This window comes from Ornithorhynchus anatinus, chromosome 5 (assembly GCF_004115215.2).
Source record: "Ornithorhynchus anatinus isolate Pmale09 chromosome 5, mOrnAna1.pri.v4, whole genome shotgun sequence".
NCBI lineage: Eukaryota > Metazoa > Chordata > Mammalia > Monotremata > Ornithorhynchidae > Ornithorhynchus > Ornithorhynchus anatinus.
In genome coordinates this window covers 48,574,513-48,599,463 of record NC_041732.1, presented here as the reverse complement: position 1 = coordinate 48,599,463, position 24,951 = coordinate 48,574,513, and the positions used below count along the sequence as shown (strand labels likewise).

General features: G+C 45.0%; 1 protein-coding gene across 6 annotated transcripts in view; it reads right to left on the bottom strand.

Moving 5' to 3' along the window:
- The window catches only part of CSNK1G1 (casein kinase 1 gamma 1), a 205,392-nt gene that overhangs the window by 166,413 nt on the left and 14,028 nt on the right, over positions 1-24,951 (bottom strand). The window contains exon 1 of one of the 6 annotated variants that reach the window (XM_029065563.2): positions 8,767-8,894. The exons of the other annotated variants lie outside the window; for them this stretch is intronic. The gene's annotated coding sequence lies outside the window, so the exon portion shown is untranslated. Of the gene's footprint in view, positions 1-8,766; positions 8,895-24,951 lie in introns of those variants that run through there. 6 annotated transcript variants of the gene reach the window in all.

Sequence of the window (24,951 nt, the reverse complement as noted above, 5' to 3'; positions counted from 1 at the left end):
CAAACTAAATGAGCTACCCTGCAGAGGTACAATTTGTCCTGGTCCTCTGATAATTCCCCTTTCTTTTACCATTTGCTAAGCCTCCCAATGGTAGTTTCCACATAGGCTATATCCTACTTTTCTAACCTCTGGATGGGCACGGAAATGGAAAACAAACACAAAACTAACCTCAAGCCATACTCTAACAGCAATCTGGATTGTCTCCCTATCACATTACAAAAGGTCAACCCAAACAGTTAAGGCCTAGAATTATAGGAGTAATGCGTAACCATTTCCATTTTGAAGCCTCAAGAGATTTAAAATTAGAGTGAACTAAAACTAGCTTCAGAAGTAGCAAGCAAGAATGAAAAATGTGGTTTTTCAGTTTACACAGACGTTTGTACCAAAATATTTTTAAAACCTACAAACTACACAGAAGGCATATAATCCTAAACACTGAAGCATGACTACTGAACAAAAGAGCAGTTACTTTTCTCAAAGCTTTCATGGGTGTCAGAAAAATAACATTAAAATGAAAACAAGTTCCACCATTTGGAAGCAAACTTGAAGGGTCCTCTCATGACCCAAAATTTTTCACTCACTCAATCGATCGCATTTATTGGGCACTTACTGTGGAAAGAGCATTGTACTAAGCACTTGGGAGGGGACAATATAACCGAGTTGCTAGGCACGTACTCCCTGCCCACGATGAGCTTACAATCAAAAGCGGGAGACAGAGTTTAATATAAATAAATGATGAATATGGACATTAAGTGCTATGGGGGCTGGAGGGGTGAATAAAGCGAGCAAACCCGAGTGCAAGGGCGAATAGGGAGGAATGAGGGCCTAATTCACCACTCTGCCGTGTGTGGGGCTTTTGGATGCGATGCACTCAGATGGATTCCCCTGGTGAGTGTGAGCAGACAGACACCTCACATAGTTGCCCACTAAGAGGCTTTGTTTTCGTTACTTTTTTTTAATGGTATTTAAGCGCTTTACTATCTGCCAGACATTCTACTAAGCGCTAGGGAAGACACAACTTAATCAGATTGGACAGTCGCCGTCCCACATAAGGCTCACATTCTTAATCCCCATTTTTACAGATGAGGAAACGGAGGCAAAGAGAAGTGAAGTGACTTGTCTAAGGTCACACAGCAGGCAAGTGGCAGAGCCAGGTTTAGAACTCAGGTCTTTCTGACTCCCGGGCCCGTGGTCTGTCTACTAGGCCACGCTGTTTCTCTTTCTGGTTTTCATCACTGTCTCCTCTTCCTTATTTACATGTTTTCCTCCAAGTCTTGCACAACCACTCTCATTCTCCCTCAAGTGGTCACAGCTCCCTCTCCTTAGTCCTAAAAGCCCCCTTTTAACCAGTCCCTCCTAAAGTACTCCTTCTGCTCTGAGTTCAAGGCTATGGGGTCAAGAGAGCAACGCAATTGGTTTTTTTAAGGAGCTGGATGGAAGGAACATCGTGCATATGGAATTTTAGTTCTCTTTTTTGAAAGAACAGCAAAATAATTTTGCTCTGTACTTTACAATGCCTGGGTTATTTGTGCACCAACTTCAAGGAAGACGAAGGCGACTATCGCTCCCCTGCCACTCTCCCTTAAAACTGAGACCATGAGGGCAAAGCTAATGTCTTTTTGGGCAGGGCAGGCAGCTCCTGGAACCTGCCCTCCACCCCCAATAAGTGGATGAGAGTCGACTACAAATAAAACCACAAAATGGTGGCTCAATTTCCAATTCACTCCTAGTGGTCAAGTGCCCTGTTTAACTCCTCACCACCACCACCAGGAGGGAGGTTTAACTTAACCCTCTGCCCCAGTCTGCAGTGCCAGGCTCCTGCGTTGGAGTTATGTGGCTTCACTAAGGTCTAGGATCGTCAAGTTTATCAGGCCTCTACTGGGCTCTGCGTCGGCCTCCTCCGGGCCTACCGTCTCCAGTTCATACTTCACTCTGCTGTCCACATCATTTGTCTAAAGAACCATTCAGTGTACTCTTCAAAAACCTCCAAGGGACGCTCCATCTCCGCAACCAACAAGAATTCCCTGCCATCGGTTTCAAGGCATTCCAATCAGTTCTCTCCCTCTTACTTGACTTCACTACAATCCAGCCCGCACACTTGGCTCCTCTGATGCCTACTCACCACCACACCTCAATCTCAACTATCTCGCCACCGACCCCTTGCCCACATCCTTCCTCTGGCCTGAAATCCCTTCCCCCTTCATATTCAACAAGTCATCACTCTCGCTGCATACTAAGCCTTACTAAAATCTCATTTCTAAGAGGCCTACTCCAACTAATCCCTCATTTCTCCGACTTGCTCTCCCGTTTTTGTCGCTGGTGCACTCGTTCATTCATTCAATCGTACTTATTAAGCCCTTACTGGGCGCAGGGCACTGTACTAAGTGCTTGGGAAAGTACAACAAAAACAGTGACATTCTCTGCCCACAACAAGCTCACAGTCTCAGATCTGTACTCTTTAACACTTGATATCCACCCTCAGTACTTACATACGTATCCTTACACTGTCATTTCCCCATCCGTTATTTTAATAATAACGATGGTATTTGTCAGTCAATCATATTCATTGGGTGCTTGCTTACTGTGTGCAGAGCACTGAATTAAACACTTGGAAAGAGTACAATATAGCGATATAACACACCCATTCCCTGCCCACAAAGAGCTTACAGTCTAGATGGTATTTAAGTGCATACTATATGCCAAGCACTATTCTAATTCCTGGGCGAGATACAAGCTAATCAAGTTGGACTCAGTCCACGTCCCACATGGGGCTCAGTCTTAATCCCCATTTGTCAGAAGAAGCACAGAGAAGTGAAGTGACTTGCCCAAAGTCACACAGCACACAAGTGGAAGAGACAGAATTAGAAGCCAGGTCCTTCTGACTCCCAGGCCTGTGCTCTATCCACTAGGCAAGCTGCTTCCTGCTTCCTTCCTTTAATGTCTGTCTCCCCCCTACACTCTAAGCAAGCAGGGATCATGTCTACTAACTCTGTTGTACTCTACTCTTCCAGGTTGCTTATCAACCTCCGCAAGAAACAAAACCTTCTCACTCTGGGCTTCAAGGCTCTCCATCCCCTTGCCCCCTCCTACCTCTCCTCCCTTCTCTCTTTCTACTGCCCACCCTGCACGCTCCGCTCCTCTGCCGCCCACCTCCTCACCGACCCCCATCCACGCCTATCCCGCCGTCGACCCCTGGCCCACGTCCTCTCACTGTCCCGGAATGCCCTCCCGGAATGCCCTCCCTCCTCACCTCTGCCAAACTAACTCTCTTCCCCTCTTCAAAACCCTACTGAGAGCTCACCTCCTCCAAGAGGCCTTTCCAAACCGAGCTTCCCCTTCTCCCTCTTTTCACTCTCTGCCCCCCCTTCACCTCCCCTCAGCTAAGCCCCCTTACCCCCTTTCCCTCTGCTCCTCCCCCTCTCCCTTCCCCTCCCCTCAGCACTGTGCTCGTCCACTCATTTGTATATATTTTTATTACCCTACTTATTTTGTTAATGAGGTGTACATCCCCTTGATTCTATTTATCGCTATTAAGTTGCCTTGTTTTTGTCCGTCTGTCTCCCCCAATTAGACTGTGAGCCCATCAATGGGCAGGGATTGTCTCTATCTGTTGCCGAATTGTACATTCCAAGCACTCAGTACAGTGTTCTGCACATAGTAAGCACTCAATAAATACTATTGAATGAATGAATGAATGAATGAAAGTTCTAAATACAATACTCTACTCATGGTAGGTATTCAATAAATACCATTTATTGATTGAGCCTGGAGTTGGGGCAGCAGCCTGTCTTGATCTTGAATGGTTCTGAAGGTTAGGTAGGGGCGTGTAAAGCTTCCCCTCCTCCCCTGACACATACACAAATACACACGCCTCAACAAAGCTGGAGCATGGGTTTCTCATAAAGGTTCTTCAAGCATGTCAATCGAAGTGGGAAGGGGGTGGAGGAGGGAAAGGGGCAGACCAAAAAGACAAGTGGAAAGGGAAAATGGGCAGGGAACAGGCCTACCAACTGTTACGTTATACTCTCCCGAGTGCTCGGTAGAGTGCTCTGTACACAGGAAGCACTCAATAAATATACTGGATGGATTGACTGGAAAAGAGTTGGATGAGAGGGAGAAGGAGAAGAGAGGAGAAGATGAGGACAGAGGGGAGGAGAAAAGAGGGGCTGATAGGGAAAGGGCTACAGAAGGGTGGGGTAAATTTACTGCCAACGTCTACCACAGACTTCCATCCCCCACCCTCCGACCTTGCCAAGCAGAAGCCCTGGGGTGATCACGGGAATGGAGTTCGTGTTGCCACGGGCCGAGGGACAGAAGCCCTACCTCTCTTGCCCCAGGGATGGAGAACTAAATCTCCCCCGGGGTCCAGGCAACAGAAGGTCGGAGGCTGCGGCCCGGAGGCCGGAGGCCGCCTTGCACAGCTTGGGCTGCGGTGCCGGCAGAGCCTTCGGGCGCCCAATGTGGTCATGGGGCCTCGGTTGCTCCAAGCTTAACGGCGAATGTCCACTTCCTGTACCGTGCTGGTGAGGCTCTTGCTGGAACGGTCTGAGTGGTGATGGCAGCTTCTGCGGGGCAGTTACGGAACTCCCCCTGGAGGAAACCCACCGGTTTCCAGCACTGTCCAGCCACACAGAGTGGACGTGTTAGAAACTTCCGGCCAGTTCCCTGCATTTATTGGGTGTTTAGTGTGTGCAGAGTAATGGGCTAAGCGCTTGGGAGAGTACAATACAACAATAACATAGACATATTCTCTTCCCACAATGAACGGAATTCAAAATTCATGACTGTCCCATCAAAAGTGGGATACCTGGTCCCATTATTGTCATGCCCCGGCAGAACTGACACTGAGCACTGATTTCCCCCACACTGGGCTCTAGGGCCAGGAGAGGGGCCTCACTTATCCCACTCTGGCCAATGGGATCCCTGTCAATCACTGGAGCCTGGTCAAGAGATCTCCCTCCCCTCCCAAGTCCTACAGCCAAACATCCACTTTTGCCACCATTATTAGGTGAGGCCAGGCTGGGCAGGCGGGATGAGAAGCAGGGCTGCAGGTGAGTAGGGGCGGCCCGGGCCACCGGCCTCCACCCAGCTGGGCAGCGCTTACTATGTGCCAGGAACTGGACTAAGCACTGATGCCTGGTATTATCCAATTACCTGTTAATTGTGCACAGAGTGTGGTCCTGGAGCCTTGGGGATAGAGAGAATATGATCACCCAATCAATGGAACTAGATAGTCTCTGCCCTCAAGGAACTCAGGATTAGAACCCAGGTCCTTTAATTCCCAGGTCTGTGCTCTATCCACTAGGCTATGCTGCTTCCCTGCATCACTCTGCACCGAATCCAAAGGGCTTCCATTGTCAGAAGAGTGATTTTTAATTCGACCGCAGCGTTTTAGCCAAAATGCAGAGGAAAACACACGTTCTATCAGAGGACATGCTAAATTTTCACACTTCTTTTCTCCAGCATAGCCTACGGTGTTGTTCTGAATTCTGAGACTTTCCTACATCTGTTAAAGATTTTTTACTTCTGTTACAGAATGCATAGTGAAAAACACACATTCCAGCAGAGGACATGTTAAATTTTAGCATGCCTCTTCTCCAAGACAGACTACAGTGCTTTTCTGAATTCTGAGAATCTCCTGCATCTGTTAAGGATTTTTACTGCTGCTACAGAGCTAGAAATTTTTCCCTTTTTTGTCCTAATAGATTTACGGTGCCATCTTTAGACACCTTACCGTTATCAATAATAATAATTGTGCCATTTGTTAAGTGCTGTGTGCCAGGCACCGTACTAAGTGCTGGGGAGGATACAAGCAAATTGGGTTGGACACAGTCCCTGTCCCACATGATGCTCATAGTCATAATCCCAATTTTACATATGAGGTAACTGAGGCACAGAGAAGTAAAGTGACTTACCCAAGGCCACACAGCAGACAAGTGGTGGAGCCAAGATTAGAACCCATGACCTTCTGGCTCCCAAGTCCGTGCTCTATCCACTACGCCATGCTGCTTCCTACTGTGATCTGTTGAAATTAATCAGTTGTATTTACTGAGTGGCAGTAAACTAACTGAACGCTACTAAACGCTTGGGAGAGTACTACATAACAGAGTTGGTAGAGACATTCAAAACAGAATCCCAAAATACACACCTCTGCTGGGCTGAAAAAGTGGTATTATACAATGTAAGTACTGTAACTGGTGAGCACGTAGAATGAATTTTTAATTTAAGACTAACAGTAATAATGAGACATTTGACAAAAAACACAATTCTGGAATCCTCAATCTGTGATAATACAGTGAGTGGAGCTGTGATGGAACTGTTTAAAATCTTTCCCTCCATTAATTAAAAAATCTCATGCGGAATTAGATGATTTACTCCTAGGCTAAAATAAGCCAAAAAAAAATCCACAATATTATTTCAAATCTCTTATTTCTCTACTGTCACTGTTAGAGGGGTAGACAACTGAGGTTCAGGAAATTAACTCATTTTAGAAGTGCTACTGAATTAGGGCAACACAGATTCCAGAACAAAAACAAGAACCTATGGCTGACACACAGACAAACACAAATAATGAAGTGATTTCCCATCTGTCTTACATCCAAGGAAGAAAACAGTGCAACAGAACCTCCTGGAGGAGTATCTCCCCATCACTGCCTAGTAAAGGATTCTAGCCCGGGGCTTTGGACAAACAAACAAAAACCTTTCAAGCAGAGCTAGGCTAAAAAACATATCCCTTGACTGATTAAGATGGGCAGGTATCATCTCCTCCGCCCCACCATTCATTTCAAAGGAAATAAATAATAAACCTAGGATGATAAGGGAACCGGCCTATTAGGTCTCTGAGGAGTCCTACAAACCTCTCCCACTGGGCAATTAATGAGCCAGTAGGTTGTTTAAATCTCATTCTTCCCTTCCATCCTCAACATACCAAAAAAAAAAAAAGGAGTGTTTTTTAAGAACTCTGTTCATTAAAGGTTTCTGACAAAATCACTTGTCAACAGCAACTAGCTTGAGACCACCAGGGGCTCAAGTGGAATAAATGTAGGTCATGTAGCCGTAAACGAAATATGAAACCTAAGTGCCCCTAACCCGTTATTAATTCCCTGCACCAGTGGTTTGGGTCCTTTCTTGTCCCCCTTGCCTTCTTTTTTTATATGCATTTACAGGATTTGTTAGGCACTTATTATGGGCCAGGTTCTGTACTAAATGCTGGGGTAGATACAAGTTAATCAGGTTGGACACAGTCCCTGTTCTGCTCAGGGCTCACAGTCTTAATTCTCATTTTATAGATGAAGTAACCGAGGCCCAGAGAAGTTAAGTGACTTGCCCAAGGTAACACAGCAGACAAGTGGAGGAGCCAGATTTAGAAGCCGGGTCCTTCTGATTCCCAGGCCTTCCCTTCCACGACAAATAAATATTTATGCTTTCAGCTACAAGTACCTGAGCAAATTTTAAGTCTTACTCTTGCGATTTTAGCTCATTCAAAATGCTTAACGTCAGTTTCTGATCTGGTGAAGTACCCTAACTTATGCACAAATCAAAATCTAGAATAACATGCCGAAAGACTAACATCCTAGATAAAGAGCAATAATAAAGGCACTTATTAATTGCTTATTCTGTGCCAAGCACTGCACTAAATGCTGGGGTAGATATAATATAAACAGATTGGACACAGTCCTTGTCCCATATGTGGCGCTCAGCCAGGGAGAGGGAGGAAGGGAGGGAGGGGAGGAGAAAAAGTATTTAATCCCTGTTTCGAAGATAAGGAAACTGAAGCCCAGAAAAATCAAGTAACATGCCCAAGGTCAAACAGCAAGTAAGTGGTCCATGTCTCCGGGCCACAAGGCCACTCTGTAAAAGTGGAAAAATAAAATCAATCATTCAATGGTATTTATTGAGCACTTACTGTGTGCAAAGCACACTGTAATAAGGACTTGGTGAGTACAATACAACAGAGTTGGTGGACACGTTCCCTGCCCATAAGGAAGGAGTAGGTTGTTTAGTAAAAAAACATCTATAGGCTTATACTCAACATTCCCATGACCAGATTATGCCTTTGATTTTTGTTTCCAACAACCCTTCCTGAAAATGGCCATCATTTTGTTGACCTCTTTGAGGAATAGTCAATAATGAATTCAAGATCCCTTTCCAGAGTCATGACCAACAGCTCAAAGCCCCTCGAGCGGCAGATAGCTTCAATTATTCTTTCCGAAATGCACCGAGGAACTCATCTGCCACTTTTCTGCCCACTCATTCAGCTTTATGCAAGCCCCCCGCAAGTTTACAGCCGTCAACATTTTACCACCAGGAAGAGCTAAGTGGCATTTGCAAACCTGGAAATTTCACTATGCACCCCTTCTTCCAGATTATTTATGAAAACTTTAAAGGCAGTCCTAACACCAACTGAGCAATGTCATGATTTACAAACAGCCAGAAAAATAAATCATTTAGCCTTTGATTCCTTTTATCCGGGTTCCCATCCGTGACAAAACATCCCTCAACTCCTGCAACTCGGATGATATTTTTAAGCCTTAATGTGGACCCTTTACTAAAAGGTCTTCTGAGCATCTGAAAATACATATTGTCTAGTGGGCTCTCCCTGTCCTCATGGTCACTGTCCCCTCAAAGGATTCTGGAAGATTAGAGACGCGTGATTTCTCTTCACAGGCACCTCGCTGTCTTCCCCCTAAAGAGTTGTGTTTCTCTAAGTGATCTTCGACTTAATTATAGAGTCCACCAATTGCCAGGTGCAGAAGTGAGACTCACCCAACTATTATTCCCAGGTTCAGCTGTGAAACCCCTCCTCGTAAATGCAACTCCTCCAGTCCTCTGGTACATTGGTGTCGGCAGCTTCCTCAGCTCCACCGCCACTTCAGTGACTTCCCCTCAGAATTCCTTCAGAACTCTCAGTTAGTTGCCATCCAATCCCGGGGGTTTGTTCCGGAATTCCTTCAGAACTCTCAGTTGCCATCCAATGCCGGTGTGTTTGTTCCTATCTAGCTTGACACAGTCTATTTCAGCCCTCTGCCTGTCTGCTACAAAAACCACTTTGAGTGTGGAAACCTCCCTAATGTTTTCCTTGGTAAAGAACAAAGTCAAAAAAATGCATGGAGTCTCCCTCGGCTACCTCCTGTTCATCTCAGAGGGCCATTTTCAAACCATTGTCATCAGGTTGCCTCGCTGACGCTTTAGATAGCTTCCTGGGTTTTGATATGTTTGAAGAATCTTTTATTATTAGCTTCGGTGTCCCTTTCAAGGTGCTACTCATACCTCTTTTGTGGGCTGCCTAATTTCCTGCTTGTACCTGACTGGTCATTCATTATGGACTTTACTGTTCTCCTCACTAGGGTAAGAGTTTCATTTTTCAAAGACAGGCTTTTTTCCTATAGTGACCTCTTTTACTTTGCCAGCAAGCCTTGCCGGACCTGTTTGAGCAGCTGTTTGGAATTTTTTTTTTAAATCCCTTGTGACACGTATTCTAATTCTCCAAGATTCTGACAGTTGTTTATCTTTTAAAAATTAATCTCTTCATCATTTTCCCAAAATGTATTCACTTCCCACTGGTTGCTTTTGGCCTTTCTTAGGTAAAAGGTTTAATTTAATTGTGCCGTGCTCACTACTGCAGCCATCCCATCCATTGCTCAATTAAATCCATTTGACTGTAAGCATCATGAGGGCAGGACTATTGCTTCAATCAGTGGTATTTATTGAGTACCTGTCCCAAGTACTTAGGACAATGCTCTGCACACAAAAGACACTCAGTGATGGAATTATTTCCACTACGTGATCCTTCTTAAAGGGGTTAGGGCTTAGTCATTCTAAAAAAAAAACACAAACTATCCAGAAACATTACCTTCCCATCTTGTACTGATGTATTATTATTCAGTCAATCTGGGTGAGGATGACTGAAATCCACCACGACTACTCATTCTGTCAGGAAGATTTTTCAACTAATCCCATTTATATTTTCTTTGACCCGCAGGGCCACCTCACCTCATCTACTTGCCCACCTCTGACCTCCTTACAGAGTCTGGTAGCACTATAGTCTCCATTAATTGCTTTCAGTCTGCCAGGTCTCAGAAGCATACACTAGGTTCTAATCTCGGATCAATCCATATTCCTTTCCTTGCTTCAGTTTCCCCCACTTTTTTTTTTTAAGGTGAGAAAAGGGAATATTTGCCAGGGTATACTGTAAAGGTGAATAAAAATAGTTCTAAAGCACTCTAAGTAAGTTCTTCGGAGACTACATCCTCAGTGTTTACACGACACTTATTTTCAAAGGGTTTTCCAGCCACTATGTGAATTACACAATCCCCTCCTCCAACTTTCTTCCACCATGAGGTAGGTCGCCTCTCTTATCCAGATGAGAAAAGCGAGACCCAAAATGGCCACATGGCTACCCAGAGAAAGCTGTCAGTGGCCGTAACAGAGCTGATGAGCTAATTCAGAGTTCCTAACTCTCAGTCCATCAGTCAACGGTATATACTGAGCGCTGACTGTGTGTAGAGCACTGTACTAAGCATTTACGAAAGTACAAAACATTAGAGAAAGTACAAAACATTAGAGCTGGTAGAAATGCTTCCTCCTCTGGAGGAGGTTTACAGGTAACAGGGGAGAGATACTGAAGTAAATCAGAGGCAGAGGAAACAGCAGAATATAAGGATATGGACATCAGTACTCTGGCTACATTCCTAATACTGCACTACTTCACTCATCATCCTGCTTTCAGAACAACTCCCTCCTAACATACTTTGTAACCTCAAGCTCTCAGAGAAACCTTCTTTAATAATTATGCTATTTGTTAAGCGCTTACTACGGGCCAGGCACTGTTCATTCATTCAGTCATATTTATTGAGCGCTTACTGTGTGCAGAGCACTGTACTAAGCTCTTGGAAAGTAAAGTTCAGATAGAGACAATCCCTACCCTACAATAGGCTCACGGTCTAGAAGAGGGACTGTTCTAAATTATCAGGTTGCCCTACGTGGGGCTCAGTCTTAATCCCCAATTTACAGATGACCTGAGGCACAGAGAAGTGAAGTGACTTGCCCCAAGTCACACAGCTGACAAGTGGCAGAGCTGGGATTAGAACTCACATCCTCCGACTCCCAAGCCTGGACTCTTTCCACTAAGCCACGCTGCTTCACTCATGTTTCTCCCCTACACTTTTCTAATTGTACCTTCACTTTTTTTCTCATTTTCCTATCTTTCTGGTAGATTTTCCCTTTTTAGAGGGCCAGGAACAGATCTTGTATATTTTAGGTAATTTTCTTAGTACCCAGCAGAGTTGACTGCACAGAGTGGTCATTCAATAACTACTGATGGGGATAGTTACAGGCCTGGCTATTGAGGTGTTCTTACAGTTCTGTAGGGTGAAGAGTTGACTAGATCCAAAATGGAATATAAGAAAATTTTTCTTCTCAATTTCACCACGTTCTCTGGCCGAGAAGGAAAGGCAACAAGGAAAAATGATTGATCCAAAAGCAGGCTATCCACTCCAATTTTGAAAACTCTGATAGCACAGGATATGAACAGTCCTTTTACATAATTTACTTCACCATAATTTAAACAAGACCACCTCATAATTTTATATGAACAGGGGTCTAATTTCACAATGACTAGCAAATATGCAGAATAAATATTGAACACACCATCACTCAAAAAAGAATATTTGGTGGGCAAAGGAATCAGAATATGTAAAATGTTTCATCATAAAGGATACTACCCTTATACGAAAAATTATGAGGAAGCTACAAGGAAAGGTACAAGCTCAGTTGTTAACCACATCTGTACGGCATTATTTCTCCTGAACTTGTAGCTGAAGCACATACGAGGCAACCATTTTTTCCAAAATGATAGCGAACAGCAAGGTACTGATGTCTACTTTTAATCCTTGAAACCCCTACCAGGTTCCCACACCTTGACACGCCCTGCTTCTGGAACAAATGTGCCGGATTAACATTAAAAATGGCTTGATTTTTTTAAAAATGTAGTAAGCTTCAGAAAGGCTATTGTGCTATAAATGTAACGTTTACGGGGGTGGAATACCCAAGATATGACAATGCTTTCAAGACTTTAGTCTTATTCACATGGAGCAATTTTAGAAAAGTAGCTTAACATTGTTTTAAAAAAGCAGAGGCTAACTAAATTTTATTCATTCAATCGTATTTATTGAGCACTTACTGTGTGCAGAGCACTGAACTAAGTGCTTGGGAAAGTACAACAGAGCAATAAACAGTGATGTTCCCTGCCCACAATGAGCTTACAGTCTAGATGGGGGGAGACAGACAGCAATACAAATAAATAAGATTACAGATATGTACTTAAGTGCTGTGGGGCTAGAAGCGGGGAAGAGCAAAGGGATCAAGTCAGGGCAACAAAGAAGGAAGTGGGAGATGAGATAAGTAAGGCTTAGTCTGGGAAGGCCTCTTGGAGGAGATGTGCCTTCGGTATTGCTCTGAAGGAGGGGGAGAGTAATTGTCCATTGGATTTGAGGAAGGAGGGTGTTCTAGGCCAGAGGCAGGAGGTGGGTGAGGGGCTGGCGGTGAGACACGTGAGATGGAGGCACAGTGAGAAGGTTAGCACTAGAGAAGCGAAGTGTGCAGGCTGGGTTGTAGGAGAGAAACGATCTGAGGTAGGAAGGGGCAAGGTGAGGGAGTGCTTTAAAACCAATGGTAAGGAGATTTTGTTTAATCAGCCTACTACAGAGTCACCTCTACTCAAGCCTGTCGACATAGAGGCCCGTGTAACACCTACAGTGCATCTTTTCCGCACAGTGACTTCATTTTCCCTCCTTGTGGCCTTAGGCCGCACATTTTGAGAGTCCCTTAGCTACCCCACTTAAGCGACAGATCCTTCTGTAAGCAAAGTCTCCCTCTTGGAATGCCCTCAGCCTTCAGTTTCATCCCCTTCAAATGGCAGTTTCTGATTCATCCCCCAATCTTCCCAATCATGCTGTTTTGGCCAACTCAGAATTCTCACATATCTACTTACTGACTTATTATCAAATAGCACGGCTTAGCGGATAGAGCACGGGACTGGGAGTCAAAAGGATCTGGGTTCTAATTCTGGCTCCGCCATGTCTGCTGTGTGACCTTGGTTGGGCAAGTCACCTAACTTCCCTGCGCCCCAGTTACCTCATCTGTAAAACGGGGATTGAGACTTTGAGCCCGATGTGGAACAGGGACCGTAATCAACCCCATCTGCTTGTTTCCACCCCAGTCCTTAGAACAGTGTCTGGCACACAGTACTCGCTTAACAAATACAACTATTACTATTATGAAGCAACATGGCTAAGTGGATAGAGTACAGGCCTGGGAGTCCGAAGGACCTGGGTTCTAATCCGGGTTCCGCCACGTGTCTGCTGTGTGACCTTGGGCAAGTCACTTAACTTCTCTATGTCTCAGTTACCGCATCTGTAAACTGGGGACTAAGCCTGTAAGCCTCCTGTGGGACAGGGATTGTGGCCAACCTGATTAACTTGTATCTAAGCCCAATGCTTAGCACATAGTAAGCACTTAACAGGTTCCATAACTATTATTACTACAGATTTACTTATTCGCTTCCATATATAACTACTCAAACAATTAGGCAAGTGTATATCTGTCCATTTATATCGACTTGCCTTCATCATTAGATTGCAAGCGCCTCGAAGGCAGTGATCACATTTTTCTAATTCTTCCAATTACTAAACCTATTTTGACTCAGAGTAATAATACTAGTGGTATTTGTTAATTGCTTACTATGTGCCAGGCACTCTACTAGGGGTTGGGGTGGATACAAGCAAATGGGGTTGGACACAATCCCCGTCCCAAATGGGGCTCGCAGACTTCATTTCCATTTTAAGATGAGGTCACTGAGGCACAGAGAATTGAAGTGACTTCCTCAAGGCCACACAGCAGACAAGAAGCAGAGCCAGGATGAGAACCCAGTTCGTCTAACTCGGAGCAAGCACAACACTGTTGGGTAATGGGGACTAGACTAGCCTCCTGCAAGGAGGAGCTGCCTTCGTCTGCCCTGCTCACTCCTTAGCCATTTAGGGTAAAATGGAGAGGAACCTGAGGAGGTTTTCCTCCCCTGCTTAATGATTTGCTATGAAACAGTTTAGTCCAAGTAGCACTCAGCCTATCACTCTACCCTTCCACCCGTCCCTCTAAATTGGGAGCCACTGAGAGCCAGGGATCTCAATGAATCAATGTCTCTGTGTTTCTCCAGAGAGCCTCGTCTATGGTTTTGTCCGCTTCAGGCATTTAATAAATACCATGACTACAAGAAGCAGTGTGGCCTTATGGATAGAGCAAGCGCCTGGGGGTCAGAAGGATCTGGATTCCAATCCTGGCTCTGCCGCTTCCCCGCTCTGGGCATGTCTGGGCATGTCGCTGAACTCCTCTGCGGTTCAGTTCCCTCATCTGTAAAATGGGGATTTAGACTATGAGTCCCGCGTGGGACGGGGACTGCGTCCAACCTCACGAGCTTGCATCTCTCCCAATGCTTATTACAGTGCCTGGTACGTAGTAAGGGCTTAATAAATACCATTAAAAAAACTACTCTGAGGATGACAGTGGAATCTCCCACCGGTGATGATGATGCTGGGCGGTCTTTCACTGAGAACAGCGGAAGACCCTTGGTCCTGGGACTCTGGGGCTGACGACTTGCAGGAAGCAATTAAACTGCTAGTGGTTTGCCAATGCCACTCGTGCTCTTTTTTTTTTTCTTTTTTTTTTTAACTGTCATCTGTTAAGCAGTTACCACGTATCGAGCACGATTCTAAGCACCAGGGTCAATATGAGATAATTAGGTTGGACACAGTCCGTGTCCCAGATGGGGCTGACAGTCACAGTTGGAGGGAAGAGGATTTAACCCCCATTTTACAGATGAAGTAACTGAGGCACAGGGAAGTTAAATGCCCTGTCCGTGGTCACACGGCAAGCAAACGGCAGAGCCGGGATTGAAAACTAGGTCCTCTGACTCCCAGGCCTGTGCTTTTTCCACCAGGCCACGCTGCTTTTTTCCTAGCCAGGCATGAATTACATAAAGCAAGTAGGCAGTGAGGGACACCGAACACTGTGAGGGGTATCCTGCTAGACTCTAATTTCCTTGAGGGCAGGGATCATGTCTAGGATCGGGGAACAGCACGGCCAAGTGGAAAGAGGATAGACTTCTGAGTCAAAGGGCCTGGGTTCTAATCCAGACTCTGCCACGCTTCCTGCGTGCCCTTGAGCAAGTCACTTAACTTCTCTGTGCCTCTCTTTCCTCATCTGTAAAATACAGATTCAGGGCCTGTCCCCCCGCTTAGACTGTGAGCCCCATGTGAAACAGAGACTGTGACCGACCTGATTAACCTGTATCTATTCCAGTCCTTAGAACAGTGCTTGAAGCATCTAAATGCTTAATACCATAATAATATCAATAATAAAAATATTAAATCCACTGTACTCTCCCAAGTGCTCAGGACAGGCTCTAACGGTAAATACTTAATGAAACCCACTGATTCAAGTGCATTATGTGCCGGATTCATTTAGAGTAGAAGTAGTGTTGTTTGGTCGTTAGTGCATGGGCTTGGGCGTCAGACAGACTGGGTTCTAATCCCGGCTCTGCCACTTGTCTGCTGTGTGGCCTTGAGGAAGTCACTTCACTTCTCCGCGCCTCAGTTACCTCATCTGTAAAATGGAAATGAAGACTGCGAGCCCCATGTGGGACAGGGACTGTGTCCAACCCTACTTGCTTATATCCACCCCAACACCTAGTAGAGTGCCTGGCACATAGGAAGCAATTAACAAATACCACGATTATTATTACTGTGAGTCAAAACAGTAGGTGTAATTAGCCAGGCAATCTTAGTAATTAAGAAGGTACAGGAGGAGAGAGGTAGAGCCCTGTTTGGTTGAACATTTTTGCCTCTTGGGTCAATTAATAATAATAATAGTGGTATTTGTTAAGCGCTTACTATGTGCCAAGCACTGTTCTAAGTGCTGGGGTAGGTACAAGGTCATCAGGTTGTCCCACATGGGGCTCACAGTCTTAATCCCTATTTTACAGATGAGGGAACTGAGGCACAGAGAAGTTAAGTGACTTACCCAAGGTCACACAGCAGACGTGGCGGAGCCGGGATTAGAACCCATGACCGCTGACTCCCAAGCCCGGGCTCTTTCCACTAAGCCACGCTGCTTCTACAATTAAGGATAGTTTTCTGAAGAGGGCTGACTTTGGGTCCAGCCTGCAGACTAGTCGGCCTATAAAACAACCAGCCGGGCTCTGGGATGTACATTCATCCCACCCTCAGCCCCACAGCACTTACGTACATGTCTGTAGTTTATTTGTTTCTGTTAATGTCTGTCCCCACCCCAGACTGTAAGCTCACTGTGGGCTGGGAACGTGTCTCCCAACTCTGCTGTACTTTCCCGAGTGCTCCATACAGGGCCCTATACACAGTAAGCGCTCAGTAAGTACCGTTGATCAAATACTTTGACCACCCTGTATTTAGCTCCCTTAGGCTCAGTCTGGAGGAGCCAGTGCCTGACACTCTGGACTGGACGTGAGCCTGGGCTGGAAAAAAAAAAAAAAAAGGAAAAAAAAATTAATCCAATCAATAGTATCTCCTGAATACCAGAGTGTTGAACTGTACTGAGTCCTCGGGAGGACACACTGTAGTCCCCCTGACCTAATGGAGGACACAAGGAAACATAAATTATTCACAAACGGTGGGAACAGGAGGAAGGATAAAGATACAGTAGCCCAAGAAAGAATGAAACAGCTGAATAAATAATTGACAACACAATTGAAAAAGAAATGGTCCATCCTTTTTTTTCCATTCATTCAATCGTATTTATTGAGCGCTTACTGTGCACGAAGCACAGTACTAAGCGCTTGGGAAGTACAATATAACAATAAATAGACACAGTCCCTGACCACAACGAGCTTACAGTCTTAGAGGAACTTTCTTACACGGGATACAGGTGAATATGAACCGTGTTTTTGCACGGGCATCATTGTCTTCTGCCTGGCTGGGACATCTCCTGTCAGGCTTTGACCATCTCCGGTTCAGTCCAGGTTAGCTTTGAACATCCCAGTTGGGAGCTAGAACTGTACTCTTAAAAATCAGAAAAAAATCACCTTCTCTAGGTCAACCAGCCATGCGCCCTGTAATTATCTCAGGTTGTTGGTAAACTTCTGTAGGTAACTAAACTTGGGGTAATTATATGAACTATAAAAGAACCATCACAGAGCAGTAGAGATTGCTGATGGGAAGAAAAAGATAGCACCTCCATTTATCTTTCAGAGTCAATCGAGAGGGGTGAATGGCCAGCAAAATTCAGGCCACAAGTTCACCTTCCATGTAGGGAGGAAGTCGGTGACTGAAGTCAGAAATCAGTAAATGACTAACCTTTGCATTCACCTCTCCCACAGAAAAAGAACCATTTCGTCACTGCAGGGTTGGGGAGAACACAGAAGCATAAGGAAAAACAAAACAAACAGAAGGGTTCAGTTGGGAGAGAGAAAAAGGGGGTACTTGACATTCATCCCACCCTCAGCCCCACAGCACTTACGTACATGTCCATAGTTCATTTGTTTCTGTTCATGTCTGTCTGCCCCTCTAGTCTGTAAGCTCATGTGGGCTGGGAATGTGTCTCCCAACTCTTGTACTTTCCAGAGTGCTTCATACAGCGCTCTATAACAGTAAGCGCTCAATAAATATCATTGATCGATTAATATATTTATATTGAGTTGAAAGAGGTTCCTTGCCAGGGTAGGTGACTTTCATTATATATGTCAATCCTCCCCCGTGACTCCAATTGGTGATGAGTAACTCCTCCTGCCCTTCGGGCCTCTCCCACTGCATCCCCTCGCCCGCTTTAAAATTTCCCCCTTTTCTCACCTTCCTCCACATCGTGGCTTTTGACGCTAACTTCCCTGGGCTCATGTGCATCCTCCCCACCATCCCCAAACTCAGCGCCAGTGTCATAAAGGATGCCATAATCATGCCATAAAGTGTTGTATCGATGAAACCGATGTGTTGTAAAGCTGGAACAAGGTATAAATTTAGGAACTTTAAATATCATTTATCATAATTCAAAATGTTTTCAGTCAACGACTTCCTGAATGTCACTATTTCCTAGGGTGGTTCAATTTTCTCACCGGCCAAATGGGATTCGTGACACTGACCCAGAGGCCAGGATGACTGTTAATGGAGTGAGGGAAAGGTAAGAGAGAGAAGCAGCATGGCCTAGTGGAAAGGGCACGGGCCTGGGAGTCGGAAGACCTGGGTTCTAATCCGGATCTGACACTTGTCTGCTGGGTGACCTTGGGCAAATCACTTCACTGTGTCTCAATTTCCTCCATCTGTAAAATGAAAATTAAATCCTGCTCCCTACTTCTTAAACTTTGAGCTCCATGTGGGACAGGAACTATGTCCACCCTGATTAATAATAATAATGATGTTGGTATCATAACCATAATAAGCGCCAAGTACTATTATGTGCCAAGTACTGTTCTAAGCACTGCGGTAGATACAAGGTAATCGGGTTGTCCGAAGTAGGGCTCACAGTCCCCATTTTACAGATGAGGTAACTGAGGCACAGAGAAGTTAAGTGACTTGCCCAAGGTCACACAGCTGACAAGCGGCGGAGCCGGGATTAGAACCCACGACCTCTGACTCCCAGGCCCAGGCTCTTTCCACCAAACCATGCTGCTTCTCACCCAGTGCTTAAAACAGTGCTTGGCCCATAGTAAGTGCTTAACAAATGCCATAATTATCATTATTATTAGAAGGGGAGGGTAACAAGGCTAGCTAGCCTTTGGCTCCCCTCAGCGCTTCACCTGGACAGCAGGTCAAAAATAAGTTTCAAGTATGGTGTACAGGGGAAAGGGAAAAGGAAAAAGAGGTAAAGGTGCGGAAAGAGACAGGATGTTGGGGGGGGAGGGGGTTGCTAGAACCAGTCTATGTACAGCATTCCGAACCAGAGTCCTCAAAATATTACTTACAAGAGATGAAAAGGAGATTTATTAGATTACCCAGTAAAGACGGTGGTGCGAGTGGAGACAGCAAAGAGAAAGTGGAAAGTGAAAGAACCTAAGCTCATACAACAAGGGGCTTTCCACTCTCTCCACAAATGACTGTCTCTCTATCCTCTGTTCAGTAAGCTCGATGTGGGCAGGGAATAGGTCTACCAACTCTGTTATTTTGCTATATTGTACTCTCCTAAGTACTTAGTACAGTGCTCTGCACGCAGTAAGCTCTCATACAGAATTGACTGATTCCCAAACCAGTAATACATTAGAATCTTTCAGAGGCCACAGCTAATTCAATCAGCTTAAGAAAGAACTGGTCACATCAAGAGAGGTAAAATAAAAATTTGTGTTTCACTGTACTTCAGCAGCTGATCCAATTCCTCACCATTATTAGGATGGGAGACCCAAAATGTGAATTAAAACCTTCTCTGAGATTAGAAAACTGAGGTTGGAAGGAAGCACAGATGAAATCCCTTCTCCACTCCCTTAGAAAAATAGCAGTTTCACTCTGCTCTGTTCAAAGCACAGGAAAGCGGCATTTTCCTTCCTATCAAAGAAAGGCCTATAAGAAGAAAACAAACGATCGATTGGTCCTCGGCAAGGTGGAGGAGGATGAAAGCATAAGTTAACATTGAGGGGCGCTGGGCAACAGCAACAGAGACAACTCACCTCCAGAAGCCTGAAAAAAATTCTGACAAAGGGTGGGAAAAATGAGACCCAACTACAGGATGCTCCCTATCTCTCGACTGTACGCTCACTGTGGGCAGGGAATGTGTCTGTTTACTGTTTGTATTCTCCCAGTACTCTGTACACAGTAAGCGCTCAATAAATAGGACTGAATGAATGAACCTAGGGTCCAACTCCAGCCTACTGATAGGAACGAAAGACCACTGCAGGGAACAATGAATAAATGAATAAAGCGAGCACTTGCTCCCTTTATTCACCCCCTCCCCCAGCACCATAACACTTACGTACATTTCTGTAATGTAGTTATTTATATTGTCCATGTTCACCTCTAGACTGTAAGCTCACTATGGGCAGGGAGCATGTCTACTAACTCTGTTACACTGTACTCTCCCAAGCGATTAGTACACTGCTAAGTACACTGCTTAGTATACTGCTTAGTACACTGCACGCGGTGAGCGCTCAATAAATATAACTGAGTCACTGCAGTGAAACACACAACTCGCACAACGGAGAATAACAGTGCTCTCACAGAACACAGTAAACCTCTTCAAAAATCCTCATCTGCAGCAATGCTCGATAACTGAAGATTTAGGAAATCTCATTTATTGAAGACGTAAATCAGTTGTCCCATTTTACCTTCCACAACAGGTGGTATTCACTTCATAAACATTATGACACTGATTTCAAACGGTAAAAAGTTGTCGCTTTTCACTGTCCACCTACTCCCCTTCCAACTACTGCTTTGGCACTACGGCATTGCCTAAGCACTTGGGTACTCTCCCCGTCCACTCTCTCGTATGTATCTTTAAACTCTGCTGCTCCCCTCACCTGTAATTTATTTTAGGGGCTGACTTTCCGACTAGCCCGTCAGCTCCTCTAGGACAGGGATCGTGTCCCCTAACTACTGCTCTCTCCCAAGCAATCTGTATAACGCTTCGTACGAAGGAAGCACTCAAAAGCTACTGAATGATTGGGAAAATCATACTATAGAAACCATAGATATAATAATAATGATGATGGCATTGCTTAGGCGCTACGTGCCAGGCACTGTTCTAAGCACTGGGGTAAATACAAGGGTATCAGGTTGGACGCAGTCCCTGTCCCACATGAGGATTGCGGTCTTAATCCCCATTTTACAGATGAGGTAACAGGCACGGAGAAGTGAACCGACTGACCTGCCCAAGGTCACAGAGAAGACAAGTAGCGGAGCTGGGATTAGAACCCAGGGCCTCCCGACTTCCAGGCCTTTGCTTTAACCACTAGGCCACGCTGCTTCTCCAAGTGGGCCAGGGAGCAAATGGTTTGCAGATGCCACACAAGATACAAATGCCAATATTAATGCTCGATCCACCACCACGTGTACAATGTCTTCCACTCTTGCCACTCATTGTTATTTTACGCCATTAAACACCGTTCAATTGCCCAAACACAAAGAAATGGTGCAACTAAGTACGGCTGGGGCAGAGGAGGGGAGGCACGAAGGACCCACTCCTTGACAGATTTCCACCCAGGGGCACGACCATTTCTTCCTCCACTGAATAAACTTGCGCAGACTTGGGGACCGTGTCAGACCCAGAACAAACTCACTTTATGATGAAGAACGTTCCCCAGCACTTCGGTTACACAGCCAAATCGGGTAATGGAAATAACCACTGTAGCAGAAATTACTGTTGGGGTCCTAGAGCAGGCAGTGCCTTCCGGTGTCCTTATAAAAGGATGACAGGGGTCTCAAAATGAAAGAGCCACCCCTGTGAATGGCATTTACTCTTCAAAGAGGAAAACCTGAGGTTTGCTCTCAGGCGGGCCCTAGCGTGAAAGCCACAAAGGTGGCTTTGGGTGGTTTTTTTTCCCTAATAATAATAACTGTGGCATTTGTTAAGCGCTTACTATGTGCCAGGCACTGTTCTAAGCGCTGGGGTGGATATGAACAAATCAGATAGGACACAGTCCCAGTCCCACATGAGGCTCACAGTCTTAATTTCCATTTTACAGATGAGGGAATTAAGGCACAGACTAGTTAAGTGACTTGCCCAAGGCCACAACAACAGACAAGTGGCAGATCAAGGATTAGAACTCATGATCTTGAACCTATTTCTCATTATACGGCAAAGCACTACTAGGAGAAGGTGCATGGCCTAGCGGAAAGAGGCCCAGGCCTGAGAGTCAGAAGACTTGGACTCTAACCCCAGCTCTGCCACTTATCTGCTGCGTGACCTTGGGCAAGTCACTTCACTTCTCTGTGCCTCAGTCACCTAATCTGTAAAACAGGGACTAAGATTGTGAGCCCCGTGTGGGACAGGGACTGTGTCCAACCAATCATCTGCATCTGCCTGGCATCGATTAAGCGCTTAAACACCATTTTTTAAAAAACTGTGGCTTCTGAATAAATGATGATAATAAGAGTCGAGATCTTTATGCCATTTTGGCATTATGCAGTCCTCTGCATCTTGAAGATGTCTGTAAACTTCTTTCAGAGAGGGTTTAAAGGCAAGGCCATCATCAATACACAGGAAGTGATTCTGGAGAATGACTCTCCAAATGTTGATTCTAATTGCTATCACTTCTCCGCTATTAATATCTCGTCATTCACAAGGTACCGTGGGAATTTCCAAAGTCAAACATTCCTATGACAGGTACTGTTTTATGGACTGCAACATGCACTTGTCTATTAAACTCTATATTGCTTAGGACCTTACAATTACCAGTAACAAAGGCCTGAGGGGAATCGTAATACAGATTCCCCCTCAAATTAAATGATTTTCTGGTTCTCCAAAACTACCATGTTCGAGGAAGTATAAATCTCCTCTAGGTAGTACATCTGACTCTTACCAGAGGGATCTGTCGTTCAGTTCCGGATGTTCCATGAAGGAGAAGGACCAAAAGACCGTAGGTTGGAAGAATATCAAATACAGAATGAGCAGGCTCTAACTCTAAGATCAACCAACTGATAGATAAATAATTTTTATTGAGCGCTTCCTGTGGGCAGAGCATTGTATCAAGCACTCAGGAGAGCACCATTCGGCAGAGTTGGCAGACACCTTCCCTGCCCCCAGTGAGCTGACAGCCTAGAGGAGATTCTAAGACCTAAACTGGGAACAAAAGATTCCAAATTCTAATCCCAACTAGAGCAGTCGCTGTCGGAGACCACAGGCAAAAAGACAGCCGGACCTCCAGCTTCGCTAGGAGTAAAATGAGGCTATTTATGTAACTGACAAGTAGATGGCTGTGAAAAGCTGTTTAAGGAAAGATTGGTTCTCCTGGGTAAAGAAGTCACCGATCCTATCCGGTACATAGGTTAGTCAAAATCTTGTGGGCTTGAAATTAGTTTTGACTGTTGAATATGATAATCTCACAGACCACTTAGAAAACCCAAAGAAGGTGATTCTTTGGGAGAGATATCGAAGAACTTCAACTAGCTGGAGTTTGGACTCCAATAGCAAGGGTGGAGCCTTAATTTAAATACAGGTTGATGGGTGCTGACGTTTTATACGATGACGTTTTATGCTGTTGGTTCTGGACGCAAATGGGAAGTTGTCTTCCAATGAGGTTATAGTACATTAACATGCCCCTGCTATGACTAATGGGGTGTTTCTAGATCACAGAGTTAAAAATGATATAAGCTCGGTAAAACTCTGGTGAACAGCATTAGCACTTTTATGTGGTTATTTGCCCATATCTGTGTTTCGATGCAGGCTTCCGTAGAAACTATGTAGTTCATAACATACTGCAGCCCTCCCCCCACCCTGGCCTTCAGTAGGGGAGTGGTTGAGGGGGCTGGGGATGATGGTTTAACATAAAAGGGCAAGTCGGATTGTCATTTTTTTTTCACTCCTCCCTGACGTGAAGGTAACCAAATAATAAGTGTTGCATGGAAGCCCCTTTGCTGGGTGACAAGTGAAAGCTACCTCACCGTAAGAAATACGCTAACACTCTGCTACAACGCAAGCCTCGGGGTCCAGGGCACAGGACAGTGGTAAACGTGGAGACCGCTTCCGAGCTACGTCCCGGTATATCTGTACTGACACGTGCTCTCCCGTTATCCCCTCCGACCTACTTCTCGGCAAAAAGCCAGGTAAAGTTAGCTCTCGACAGTTCTTTGGGTAAGGCCTTAGTACAGTGCTCTGCACACAGTATGTGCCCAATAAATATGACTGATTGACAAAAACTGCAAGCATTTCTATACCAGCCACGGCTGTCACAGAATTAAACAGGAGAAGCAGTGTAGCCTCGTCGATAGATCTAGGAGACAGAAGAACCTGGGTTCTAATCCCGGCTTCACCAACTGTTTGCTGAGGGATCTTGGGCAAGCCATTTCACTTTCTCTGTACCTCAGTTCCCTCATCTGTAAAATAGGGATTGATAATAATAATAATAATAATTGTGGTATTTGTTAAGCGCTTACTATGTGTCAGGCACTGTTCTAAGTGCTGGAGTGGATACAAGCAAATCAGGTTGGACACAGTCCCACGTGGGGCTCACAGTCTCAATCCCCATTTTACAGATGAGGTGACTGAGGTACAGAGAAGTAAAATGACTTGCCCAAGGCCACACAGCAGACAAGCAGTCGAGCGGAGAGCCTCAGGTGGGGCGGGGGCTGTGTCCAACCTGATTAATTTGTATCTACTTAGGGCTTAGTATAATGAATGACATAGTAAGTGCTGAACAAATACCATAAAATAAAAAAAAGGACCTGCATAGCCTCTCGACTGTAAACTCGTTGTGGGCAGGAACATTTATTGAGCGCTTACTACGTGCAGAGCACTGTAGTAAGAGCTTGGGAGAGTACAACACAACAGAAGTAATAGACATTTTCCCTGCCCGTAATGAGCTTAGTCTAGAGAACTAACTAGCACACACTAAGCGCTTAAATACCATTTTTAATAAATATATATAAGAATGTAATATTTGACAGCACTACATGGCTTTAAATGAAATTAAGTTTAATTTTAGAGTTAGTTTCTGCCCGAATGAAATTAAAATAAATCTCTTTACTAAAATGATAATAATAATGACAGTATTTGTTAAGCGTTAACTATGTGCCAAGCGCTGGGAGAGATAGAAGGTAATCAGGTTGTCCCACATGGGGCTCGCCGTCTTAATCCCCATTTTATAGATGAGGTGACAGAGAAGTTAAGCCACTTGCCCAAAATCACACAGCTGACAAATGGCAGAGCCAGGATTAGAACCCACGATTCTGACTCCCGAGCCCAGGGTCTTTCCACTAAGCCACGCTGCTTAAAAAGGCTGATGAAAGCTGA